Below are 13,094 nucleotides of genomic sequence, written 5' to 3' on the forward strand. Positions count from 1 at the left end.
TCCTGGACTTGACCCCCACTCCTGGCCACCAAACCTCCCTGCACCCCCAAGTAGCCTCTTAGCATAACCCATTTCCCGCTTTCATGAGCATGTGTCACAAGAGGGTCAGGGCAGAGCTGGGCCGGCAGGAAATGGGGTGGGGAGGAAGTTATCCAGAGCTATTATGGATGAAGGAATCCACACTCCCTGGTTTCCCACACACTCCCTCTGGGGCTCAGGAAAGGACCCCATGAGCGGTGCTGTTGTGCAGTGGGCACTACGTAATGGTGACTGCGGTCAGTGACACGATCCCCAGCCCATCTGGGAGGAAAGGCAATGTCCGTTTATGGGCTGTTCTTGACCAGGAGTTGGTCCTGGTAGCCCAGGGGTTCTCCCCCAGAGCCCATCTTTTAGGAGATGGGGGAGCTAATTTGCTGGTAGTGTTTTCGTTTCAACTCGTGTTGGCAGGCGATGAGAGGGCAGTTACTGGAGTCATAGCTTCCTGTTTTCCCCTTTATCAGTGTGTCAGAGCATATCATTCAAGCACCGTACACATGTTGACTAACACAGCACCCAGTGTCAGTGTCATCCTCTTCACAGCTGGGAAACTAGGCACAGAGAAGAGCTGAGATTTACCCCCAAGATCATGTGGTGAGTCGGTGTCAGAGCTGGCAGTTCCTGGCTCCCAAGCCTATGCTAAAGCCACACCACTCTTCTACCACCTCTCTCTTGTTGCGGTTAGTTTGTCTAAGTAAGTGCTGTTTGTTTTCCTAATGGCTATCAAGGGGGTGATGCCGCCACATGCTGAATCAATTTCTGCGGTTTGCTCTGCACTGCCTGCTTCCAGCATACAGACAGTGCACTCTGGGAAGCAAAGGGGGAGGCGTGAGGCAGGAATGGATTGCCTTTTGCAAAGATCCACCTCAGCATATTGGGCAGCAATAGTCTGCTGTAGGGCTGTGTGGAGAGACGCTGGCTCTCAGCTGCTGTCCGGCATGGTATTCCTTTGGCCTGTCAGTGCTCCGCTGGAGGGGCAAACGTCTGGAGAGCTCTTAGCGCTCTGCCTGTGTCTGCCACAGCTGCTTGAGAGCCCTCCGCAGGAAGCTGTTCACCCAGAGAGGTGGGGAGACCATTTGTGTTTTGTCCTGCAGCTTGTGCTGCCTGACCTGTTTCTCTCCGGTGTAACTACTCCCGCATGAGGACTTCCAGGGCCAATGGAGTTTCTCTGCATCCCTCTGGGATTCCCCCCTCCCACCCATCTGCTTCCTGCCTTCTCATCTCCAGGCAGTTTCTCCCAGTATTCCTGGGCTCTCTCCCACTTCCTGGGCTCTTCTTGGGCTGTCTGGCCTCTCCCCTGGAGTTTTTTCTCCCAGGGCTTGTCTATACTTAAAACACTGCTGTGGTGCTCAAAGCGTAGGCCAGTGGTTCTCAAACTATTGTACTGGCGACCCCTTTCACATAGCAAGCCTCTGAGGGTGACCCCCCTTACAAAGTAAAAACACTTGTTTCTATATTTAACACCATTATAAATGCTGGAGGCAAAGCGGGGTTTGGGATGGAGGCTGACAGCTCACAGCCCCCATGTAATAACCTCACGACCCCCTGAGGAGTCCCAACCCCCAGTTTGAGAACCCCTGGCGTAGGCAATCCATTGACCTAACGCCATCTACACTGGGGCTCAGGTTGGCTTAACTGCGTCACTCAAGGGTGTGGATTTTTCAAACCCCTGTGCAATGTGGTTCTACCAACTTCATTTCCTAGTGTAGACCAGGTCTCAGCTACACGACTCTCAATTTTTCTCAGCAGCCCCAGGGCTCTTACTTCTGTCTCCTCACCCAGAGATCCCTTCTCCTTGGGGACCCTCAGTGTTGTAGCAATGCCTTATGACAGGGCGTCTCGCTCTGCAGCTAGTGCCCTATGGCTCTGTTGCCAGCTTTGACACCAACCCCACATGGGGGAAGTTTCATTTTTCTAGTGACACTGGGCCAAACCCTCTTCCCACTGACCTCTACACAGCCTGCTCTTTACAGAGGGGTCGCAGTGGGTGTAACCAAGAGTAGGAATGGATCTGCTGTTTCCACATCTTGTCCTGCTTCTCGACTTAAAGGGCACCAGCTCCAAGCAGGAGAGTAAGAAACAAGAGGCCCAATGTAGGGATCTCAAGCTGTATGGAGGGGCCTGGGACAGTCACTTGGCAAAGTACTAAGCAGCCCGTGCAAGATCCAGAGCAGGATTGAGGCCTGTGCTGCAGGGACACAGCTAGGGAGGGGCAGAAGTACTGCCTGCTGACTTTTCACTGTATCCCAGATAGATCATGCTGAGTGAGGAGCCTGCCATATTTTCTGCCAGGGGAAGTGATGGTCAGCTGTGCCTGCTGGTAACCGGACGTCTGTCTGTCTGTCCCATGCTCCTCATTGTAAACAAGGCTCAGATGTCTATGGAAAACCATAAAGCACAGATGCTGTGCCCAAGCTGCACTTGGCCTGGCTCCAGGGGGAGGGGACGACTACGACTATCCTTGGAACCCCTAGATTCTGGTCCTTGGTGTAAGGTAAAGCAGCCCAAGGAGCAGCTAGAGCACAGGGGTACCCTGGCCCTCACCCTTTCCCCAGGGCCAGGAGCAGCTATGCAGACACTACATCAGATAAGCAGTTACCCAGCTGCTATCCACCTTCGGAGAAGCACAGAGCATCTGGGGCCGAGGGCAATCTCTAGTTCATAAGCAGCCCAGATTTAAGGGGTGAGTTTAATTTTACAATGGGTGCGTTGTACCCAGTTATCTTGCAGCCCAGGGCTGTTACAGCCATGATCCAACCCAGCAGGAAGGGGCGAGAAGAGAAGGGAGACAGGCAAGGAAGGCTGGGGGTAGAAATCTGGCAGGTAGAAGTGGCATAGCAGAGATTTTTCAAAGGGACTGGTAAGCAGCTGGGCAGAGGGAGTCTGATCTGATACTCTGATAGTCTCGGTGTCCCCCCACCCATGCAAACTTCTCCAGCCATTTTAGCTTCAGCGAGGACATAAGAGATTCTGAACATAGTTGCACTGACCCCATAGTTGTGTGACACCCCTGTTCTTTGGGTGTCACAGGGTCTGACATCTCAAGTGTCTGTGGCCTCAGTTTCCCAATTGCTTCCTATCTCTTGACAGCTCCATCTCTACCTCCACTGTGGGGCTCTTGTGCAGATGCTGTCAGCACTTTGCTGCTCAATCACACACCCCTTCCAGAGCATTATCATTCCAGAGCATATCAGAAGATTAGGGTTGGAAGAGATCTCAGGAGGTCATCTTGTCCAACCCCCTGCTCAAAGCAGGACCAACCCCAGCTAAATCATCCCAGCCAGGGCTTTGTCAAGCCAGGCCTTAAAAACCTCTAAGGATAGAGATTCCACACCTCCCTAGGTAACCTATTCCAGTGCTTCACCACCCTCCTAGTGAAATAGTGTTTCCTAATATCCAACCTAGACCTCCCACACTGCAACTTGAGACCATTGCTCCTTGTTCTGTCATCTGCCACCACTGGGAACAGCCGAGCTCCATCCTCTTTGGAACCCCCCTTCAGGTAGTTGAAGGCTGCTATCAAATCCCCCCTCACTCTTCTCTTCTGCAGACTAAACAAGCCCAGTTCCCTCAGTCTCTCCTCGTAAGTCATGTGCCCCAGCCCCTTTATCATTTTCATTGCCCTCCGCTGGACTCTCTCCAATTTGTCCACATCCTTTCTGTAGTGGTGGGCCCAAAACTGGATGCAATACTCCAGATGTGGCCTCACCAGTGCCAAATAGAGGGAAATAATCACTTGCCTCGATCTGCTGGCAGTGCTCCTACTAATACAGCCCAATCTGCCATTGGCCCTCTTGGCAACAAGGGCACACTGCTGACTCATATCCAGCTTCTCATCCACTGTAATCCCTATGTCCTTTTCTCCAGAACTGCTGATTAGCCAGTCAGTACCCAGCCTGTGGCAGTGCATGGGATTCTTCCGTCCTAAGTGGAGGACTCTGCACTTGTCCTTGTTGAACCTCATCAGATTTCTTTTGGCCCAGTCCTCCAATTTGTCTAGGTCACTCTGAACCCTATCCCTACCCTTCAGCATATCTACCTCTTCCCCCAGCTTATGTCCTCTGCGAACTTGCTGAGGGTTTAATCCATCCCATCACCCAGATCATTAATAAAGATGTTGAACAAAACCGGCCCCAAGGCCGATCCCTGGGGCAGTCCGCTTGATACCAGCTGCCAACTAGACATTGAGCCGTTGATCACTACCCGTTGAGCCCAACAATCTAGCCAGCTTTCTATCCACCTTATAGTCCATTCATCCAATCCATATTTTTTTTAACTTGCTGGTAAGAATACTGTGAGAGACCATATCAAAATCTTTGCTAAAGTCAAGATATATCACGTCCACCACTTTCCCCATATCTACAGAGCCAGTTATCTCATCATAGAGGGCAATCAGGTTGGTCAGACATGACTTGCCCTTGGTGAATCCATGTTGACTGTTCCTGATCACCTTCCTCTCCTCAAAGTGCTTCAAAATGGTTTCCTTGAGAACCTGCTCCATGATTTTTCCAGGGACTGAGGTGAGGCTGACTGGTCTATAGTTCCCTGAGTCCTCCTCCTTCCCTTTTTTAAAGATTTGCACTATATTTGCCTTTTCCAATCATCCAGGACCTCCCCCGATCTCCACGAGTTTTCAAAGATAATGGCCAATTGCTCTGCAATCACATCAGCCAATTTCCTCAGCACCCTCGGATGCATTAGATCTGGACCCATGGACTTGTGCATGTCTAACTTTTCTAAATAGTCCTTAACCTGTTTTCACCACTGAGGGCTGCTCATCTCCTCCCCATGCTGTGCTGCCCAGTGCAGCAGTCTGGGAGCTGACCTTGTCTGTGAAGACCAAGGCAAAAAAAGCATTGAGTACTTTAGCTTTTTCCACATCATCTGTCACTAGGTTGCCTCCCCCATTCATTAAGGGTCCCACACTTTCCCTGACCTTTTTCTTGTTGCTAACATATCTGTAGAAACCCTTCTTGTTACCTCTCACATCCCTGCATGCTCAAGCAATATTTTTATACTCCTCCCTAGTCATCTGTCCATGTTTCCACTTCTTGTAAGCTTCCTTTTTGTGTTTAAGCTCACCGAAGATTTCACTGTTAAACCAAGCTGGATAAAGTCCAATGGAAAGCTTTGTCAAAGAGGAGGCTCTTGCAGGGTGCGCTGACTCCAAATTAGTCTGTCTTCCTCTCCAAACTTCTTCCACAGCCAAACCCCTTTGACCAAGAGCAATTTGACTCCGGTTCTCACATGCCTCTTCCTGGGCTTAGTGAGCTGCTTTTCCTAGAGAATCACTTCATTTCGGGTGGGTCATGAATGGAGATATGGTTGCAGATATAGCTGGGACTTGGTGTCTTGCCAGCCTTGAAAATCAGGACTAGGACCTTGAACTGGGAGCCAGTGAGGGGAGTGGAATGCAGGAATGAGGGGGCAGCCCATCCTGTTGAGGATCCTGCTGCTGCATTCTGCATGGGCTGGAGTCTCCACAGTGGCCGCCTACCAACCCAGGTACAGTTAGTTACACTAACCCAACACCTGGATGGATCGCTGTCGCCGAGTGTTCCTCTGGGAGGAAGGGGCAGCACTTCCGAGCAAGCTGGAGGTAGAAAAAAGGCTTTTTCCATCGCTGACGTTATCTTGTTTTCTAGGCCACGTGCCAAGTTGAGCAGGACCCCAAAGCTTCCAGCCACTTTAACGAATGGGGGCAGATGCCCACAGTGGTAGGGGAGGAGAATTCTTGGACCAGTTCTTCCGTCTTTTTCCCCTTCGGTCTTACCCCCATTGGCTTTGAGCCAGCTGCTTTTCATCTAAATGCTGATCTTTGGACATTGCGATACCCTTGAGATGCTGTTGGCTGTATCTTTGGAAAAGATGATGTGCAACTGTGCATCATCCAGGTTTTGCTGGCAGCAGAGTCTTTGGCATCTCACTGCCTCTTTACATGGTCTCACATAGATATTGAAAAGAATCAGGGTCAAGATAAATTCCAGTAGGATTCTGTGCTGAGGGCTCTATGGGAAGAGAAGTAGTTATCTATTACTTCTCTTTGGGTCCTCTTGGAGAGGAATGACTGTAACTATCACAGTGCCACATCTACACCAGCTGTGTCATGTTAACAGCTCTGCAGTACGTTGTGATCGGCTGTGTCATAAGCTGAAGAGGCCAAGTACCATGAGCAATGAGATGTAACCTCTGTCTGTTGCCTGTGGAAGATAATTGTTTGTGCCACTAGGCTTGTCTCCATGCTGTGTCTTGGCCTGAAGCCCACTGGCCAAGCATCTAGGATGTTGGTAGGTTCCCCGTGTTGGAGCTTGTTTTCCACCACTTCCCCAGTGATTTTGCCCAGGAATGGGAGGCTGCACCCAGAACAACAATGGGAGAATTCCTCTGCCTCAAGCTTTCAGAACTGGACTAATGCATTCTTCAGGGAAGTTGTAAGCCTGGCTACCCTGCAGACAACATTGATAATTTCTGTTAGCAGTGGACACAACTGCTGAAAGCCAGGGAAGAACGACTAAGAAGGGCATACACCAATCCATAGGGTGTGGCTTGAGTATCCCAAAGAAGTGCTTTATCATGTGTGATGGAGTGGCTAATGCCATCCAGCTAGATTTAATTGTACTGCCTCAATGAGTTCCTCCCTTACCCAGCTGTTGTATTCTGACGTTGGATGAGAGCTGCTTGCAGTGGCTGGTGCTTGGGTCCAGTGTGGATTAGCTCTGCAGGCCATGAGTTGGCAGCTTCTGTGCCGATGGAACAGTGGGTTCTCTCTGCTCCCATTACTATCTTTAGGCTGTTGGTGGATGGATTTGTAGTGTGGTTAGTGCAAATAATGTTCCAGTGTCTGCCTGTTTGGGTCACTGGCCTTGATCTGTGAACCAGGGTGATTTTCAGGGCTTGACCCAAGACTTGAAAAGTGGTAGTCATTAGATGATCTACCAGCACCTCACCAAGCTGGGAGCCTTGCCTGGACAGTGTAAACTGGGAACGTAGCAAATTCTGCTGCAGCATTCAAGCCTCTGGGCCTTTTCCAGTGTCCTGGTGAGTTATAAACCCCTTTGGACATCAAGACATTTTGATCTCAGGTGATCCACAAGGAGAAGAGATGAGCCTAAGCCAAAACCCTTCATGCAAACAGCCCTGAACTGTGGGACAATCCTGTTTCCAATCTGGATCCAGCCTCTGAGGGTCAGATCTATTTCTAAGTAACTGCAGTTGCTTGGGAGCTTGTTTGGAGGGCAAGTTACTGCGTGGCAAGTTAGGTGTGAATCCACAGTGCACCAACTTGCCACAAGCTGGCGCGCCGTAGATTCACACTCTGGCTTGCTGCACAGTAACTTCCCCAAGCCCTTGATTTCCTTTCCCCCTTCAGCCTGGCACTGAACCAACTTGCTGTCCTGTTCTCCCTCTTCTCCCGTAGGTGGCGCTTCATGTTTGTAAATGTGCAGCCAGACAGCCACCCTCCAGATTACAGAGTGAGGTGCTGGTCTCCTCTGCTCATCAGGTAGCCGCATGCCTCCCTTCTGTACGAGGTGGTTAAGTGCCAGGGGGCCTCTTCCCCTTCCCCAGCAGAGGATCCAGTTAATGAGAGTTCTCTCCTGGCCAGGGTTCAGGGTAGAGGGGTTGGTTCTTCCTCCTGCGTGTGTGGAGGCAGTTCCACCCCTGCATAGGCACAGAGTGCTACACAGCGTCCCTGCCCCATGGAGCTGGGGTGGGGGATGTGACAGGCTTGGCGAGGTGTGTGAGTGAGAGCAGATTCCCCTCTGCCTGCAGTGTGTGGACCATTACAGGTTCTCGCCCTGTCCAAGGCAGGAGACAAGGGCATCCATACCCCTTCCCCCTCTGGGCTAAGGGGCTGTGGGGCGCTCCCAGTTATAGGGTGTCTCTCCCCTCTCGGGGGGGGGCAGGATACAGAGTGTCAGTCCACGCAGTGGGGTGTGGGGGGCAGGGTACAGGGAGTCCCTCTCTGGGATGGGGTGGGGAACAGGGGACAGTGTGCCCCGTCCCATCTTTGCAGCTGGGGAGCTGGTTGTGGGGAGGACGCTCCAGTTGGACGGAGCTGCTTGCCAAGGGCAGACAAGACGTTGTGCTGGAGAGATGGAGAGACTGGAGCTGTGGCTGCCATGGCAACGGGGGGGGGGAGGGGATGAGCAAGGCAGTGTTAGCCAGAATTTGCAATTAGTAATCAAGATCCCAGGGCTTTGCAGAGCCTCCTGGTGTGATGGGGAGTCTGGGAACCCAGGGTCCTGGCTGAGTGACGATAATACCATACGCACCTTCCATATGCAGGGGCTGGAGATCCCTGGGGACTGAAACCACATAGACATAAACAGCATGCCACGTAAAGGATGCGTCGAGTCCCAAACCCCACAGTTCAGTGCTGTATTGCAGGGGCTCTGGTCCGCTACCTCCAGTGCCATGCCTCTGATGCTGGGCTCAGGCCACAGACAGGGCTCTGCTTGACCGTCCCAGGGGCCCGTTGTTCTGGATTGCTTTCCTTAATGACACTGAGGGGAAGGGAGAGCTGGCACTAATCACACTAATTGTATAACGACACCACAGAAGGAGGCGATGGAGCCACGCGCCAGAGGGACCTTGCAAATTTGGGGCATTGGCTGAAGCGAGAGGAGGCCGGATGTGAAGAAGGGCAGGCAGGAGAGCATGCTGGGGAAGCAGCAGCTGTGCAGGGAGAGGAGAGTCAGATGCTGGGTGATGGGCAGAGTTCTAGAAGCCTGGCTAGGGAGAAATCAGCCGTGGACAGAGACCTGGGAGAGAATGGTCATGGAGATTCCCCTGGGCTGGGCCAGGCTGGGCTTCTCCTGGCAGGAGGCTGGTGGATGGCTATGGACACTATGCTATGCCTGGTAAGAGGGGCAGTGAACTCCCAGGGATGATGCCACTACCAATGCAGAGGAGGACACAGCCTTTGCTAGTGCATGGGGGCATGCAAACAGCATGCCCAAGAAGGGCGAGGGTCATGGGAGTAAATTCGGTCGTGTGCATGCATTGAGGTCCCTTTAAATATTGGGACAGTTAGGGGACCAGACCTCTCTCTCCCAGAAGTCCAGTGCAGGACTATTTTCTCCAGGGCACTCGGGGGGTAGGCTGGTTAGCTGGTTCCGTGGGACTCTGTGCCCAGTGCAGGGCTCTCAGCACTAAGAGAGAGAGATGCAAGCCACCGCAGTGATGGAAAGGGCCATGGGCGAGAGGATGCATGAAAAGGCAGGGGGTTGGAGGGTGAAGAGCTGGGGAACAGAGTGGGATGGGGTGACAGGAGGGAACGGGAAGAAGGTGAAGCAGGGAGGGGGGTGGCATGGGGAGTGGAGGGTGATAAGACAGGCACACGGGAGCAGGAGGGGGCTGGAGTGAGAAGCAGTGGGAGAGTTTGAGGATGGGGGTTTGGCAACAATGTTTGCAGGAGGGTGGAACAGGGCGGGAGCTGCTAAGAGGGGCACGGGGATGGGAGGAGAAGAACGTTGGAGGAAGGTGACAGGATATAGGTGTCGGGATGGTTGGAGCTGGGTGGCAGGATACAGGGTGTCTGGGTGCAGTGGGTGGTTGGAGGAGGGTGGGATGATGAGGTTAGGAAAGGCAGGGTGATAGCTCGGGGGTGGCTGGAGGATAGATAAAGGATGAGAGGATGGTGTGAAGGTGGGTCAGGGGTGGTTGGAGTAGGGGGATGACGGGGTCATAGGAGGAGAGTGAGGTAATGGGTGCAGGGGGTGGTTATGGGAGGAGGGGTGCAGGGGAGGACGGGGACATGGTCACACTACTGCCACCTGCTAGTGTAATGAGTGGCATGCTGGGGCCTAGGGGGCCAAGAGTCTCCCTGGTGTGGGGCCGGACCCTGCCCAGGGTGTGTAGCGGGTGGAGGTGCTGCAGCCCATCTCCCAAGCGGGGAATCGACTGTACCACTGTGCGGAATTGGGTGAGGGGGGAGTTGGCTTCTCAGAAGTAGGAGGCAGGTTGTACCAATTGCTGCTCCCTGTCGCGGGATTGGAATCTCCTGGCAGAAGAGGCTGGCTGTGGCATGTGGAGAATCGGGGGTGCAAGCCCTCAGTGGTCCAGGACCCCCATCTCATCCGTGGGCTCCGTGCTTGTACTGGAGCAGGGTCTGCAGGCTCAGCGGGGCCCCCTCTGCGCGAAGACGGGCATCAGCTGCCGTCCTCAGCTTGGCTCTGCTCGTGCTCTGACCAGGGTGCATCTGATTTAGAGCAGAAAATGTTGTCTTGAGTTTGCAGGACGGAGAAGGCCCCCCACCCCGTGGGAAAGTCTCCAGGCTATGAAACCTGCGAGGACCTGGGGAGAGCAGCTTCCTGCCAGCTCCTGCAGCCCAGCTACTCTGGAGGGACTCAGGGAGCAGAGGCTTGTGGCTGCATAAAGGGCCTGCACTCAGCTACTGGATCCCAGCACGCAGTTCCAGTCACTGGGATATTTCTAGGTCGAGAGCTGAAGGGCAGCAGGAACTTTCTCAGCAGTGTTGCGGGCTGGAGGCGGCAAGGTCAGAGAATGGCAATAGGATTCCTCAGGAGAGAGCGAGCGTGTGATTCAGGCTGTCACAACAGGGTGTGTCTGTGAGCACACATGTGTGTGACAGACACCTCCAGAAGGGGGAGAGATAGTGACACACACAACAGACACATACTTGGGGACAGGGAGGGTTCGTGACACACAGTCACAGACAGGAGCGCTCAGACATATGTGCGGGGATGGACACACTTAGATGTTTGTGTGCACAGACAGGTGTGTGCATGCTCTGACCCCTCCACAGAGATGCTTGTAGTCACACATGGAGAGACTGTGACACCCAGAATGGACACGCTCAGCAGTAAAGACATCGCCACCCCCAGGCACACAGGGCTAGACAGAGAAAAGTGTACAAGGAGAGACACCCAGGAGGGTGAGGCGGGCTAAATGAGCTGCATGCATCGGGAGACCAAGCAAAGAGCTCACATGGCAAGAGCTAGACATGCACAGAACAAAAAAGACCCCTCCCCCCCAACCAGAGTGAGTGAGCTGGGGGTGTGGGGAGCAGAGAGCATGAGAGAAGCCCAGATGGCCGCACACACAGGGAGGGAGAGGAGACGGGCTGACCTGGAGGCTGCATGGGGGAAGATGGGGAAAGGAGGGAGCCAGCAGGCCTAGGCAGAGGCAAAGGGTGGCGGTGGAGGGGCGCCGGGATCCCGGGAGGGCAACAAAGGGGCGGAGGCTGAGGGCCATGCGTGCAGGCTGGAGGGGGAGCATTAGACAGGGCCACTGGAGCACGGGAGAGCCGGGCTGGAATCAGGGTGCCGCCCTAGGAGCAGGGAACCACGGCAACGCCCTGGCACCAAGCTCTGGCCTAGCTGGGCTCTGACCTAGGCCTTAGGGCAGAACCCACCATGGTAAGAGCTCTTGGAAAGCCTGGACTAGCTAGCTGGGGCCGGTGGGCGGGGACTAGCTCCCAGTCTAGGCTAATCTAAACTCCATTCAGGGACTGAGCTACTGGGCTGGACTCTGGTTTGGGGGAGATGAAAGGCTGGGCTTAGAGCCATGCTCCCTCTTGGCAGGGGCGGGTTGGCACGGCCTCTGCCCCTGCACTAGCACACAGGTGTGGCTAGTCATGCTGGAGAGCCCTATCCCTACCAAGGGCTGAGGACCTGGTCTCCCCCCGCCATTGGCTCTTACTGTCAGGCTGGCTGTTGTTGATCGTAAAGCTCAGAACTGAAGAATTGCTTCGGTCAGCCGGGGTCAGTGCCAGAGACCCCAGCTGGGAGGGAGTCCCTAGCATCTTTAATTTCTATTTCCTCCACCTCCCCATGGGTCACGCTCCACCCCTTGCTGTACCAGGCCCCAAGGTCTGAGATCCAGATGTCACTGAATTCAGATGCCCCCTGCCACATGGTCCACATCTCTCAGATTCTCCACCAAAGCTATCTGGTGAGTACACCAACTCTAAGGCCCCTGGCACCTAGCTGCCCTGCGAACTGTTCTGCGGGGGAACACCGATCCTCATGGCAGCTCCCATTATTCACAGGGGGGCATCTCTGCACACGTCTGACAAGAGCTTGCTGTACCATGGGAGGCGGGGGCTGGGCCAGGGAGCTAGCTTGATTGCAGCATGAGCCAACCCTACCTAACCTATGACCAATGCATGAGAGCAATGAGCCCCTGTCCCCAGAGTCAGACCCCAGCACTGACCCCAAGCCAGCCATGTTCCAACACGGGGAACAGCCCTGCAGGATTGGGCGGTGGAGAGGGAGTCTCAAATGGGGGCATGGCTTGGGAAGAGGAGGTCTGGAGTGTTGTCAGCATTTCTGAACCTCCCTCCACTGGCATCCTGCTGAGAAATGGCATTGTGTGTGACCAGGGTGACTTGGGAGCACCGGTCGAACGCCAGGAATGTTGGCTGAGCCATGCCCAGGAGAACATCTCCCTTCAGCTGTGCCTGGTGAGAAGAGGTTGGGTAGGTCGACATGAGCGGCTCTGTGCTGGAAAGAGGGTCACAGAGGGAGGTCCGCAAGGCTGCGTCCCAGCTGGGGGAAGCACCCGTTTCCTGAGCCAATGCCGCTCTGCTGTCTCCCCACTTAGCAGGACGTAGAGCAGAGCAGAAGGCTGCCTGGCCGGCTGAGAACGCTTGGCAGGAGGAGCTGCTGGTGGCAGCGAGTTGGAGACAACCCCGAGGCTATGTGAAAGTGCTGCACTCTGCCAGCTTGGCAGCGTGGTGCTGCCTTTCTGGTGGGCCCCGTACCACCAGCCCATGCAGGAGGCGCTCATGCAGCTCGTTCCTATCGGTTCTTGCAAGACTCGGCCGCCTGCATGTGCATGTGCCTCCGACATGTGCCCTGTGCCTGGCTCCTTGCATGAGCCACTCCGACATGGAACTTCTGCTGCATGCTCTGCCCCAGGGGTTCTCAAACCGGGGGTTGGGACCCCTCAGGGGGTCGCGAGGTTATTACATGGGGGCTTGCGAGCTGTCAACCACCACTCCAAACCCCGCTTTGCCTCCAGCATTTCTAATGGTGTTAAATATATTAAAAAGTGTTTGTAATTTATAAGGGGGGGGTCGCACTCAGAGGCTT

The 13,094-nt window shown here is 54.2% G+C and overlaps 1 protein-coding gene across 3 annotated transcripts in view; it reads left to right on the top strand.

The window, feature by feature from the left end:
- PSD (pleckstrin and Sec7 domain containing) overlaps positions 1-13,094 on the top strand; it is a 114,436-nt gene that overhangs the window by 53,749 nt on the left and 47,593 nt on the right. The window lies entirely within an intron of this gene.

The sequence above is a fragment of the Natator depressus genome, chromosome 7 (genome assembly GCF_965152275.1).
Source record: "Natator depressus isolate rNatDep1 chromosome 7, rNatDep2.hap1, whole genome shotgun sequence".
NCBI classification, from domain to species: Eukaryota; Metazoa; Chordata; order Testudines; family Cheloniidae; genus Natator; species Natator depressus.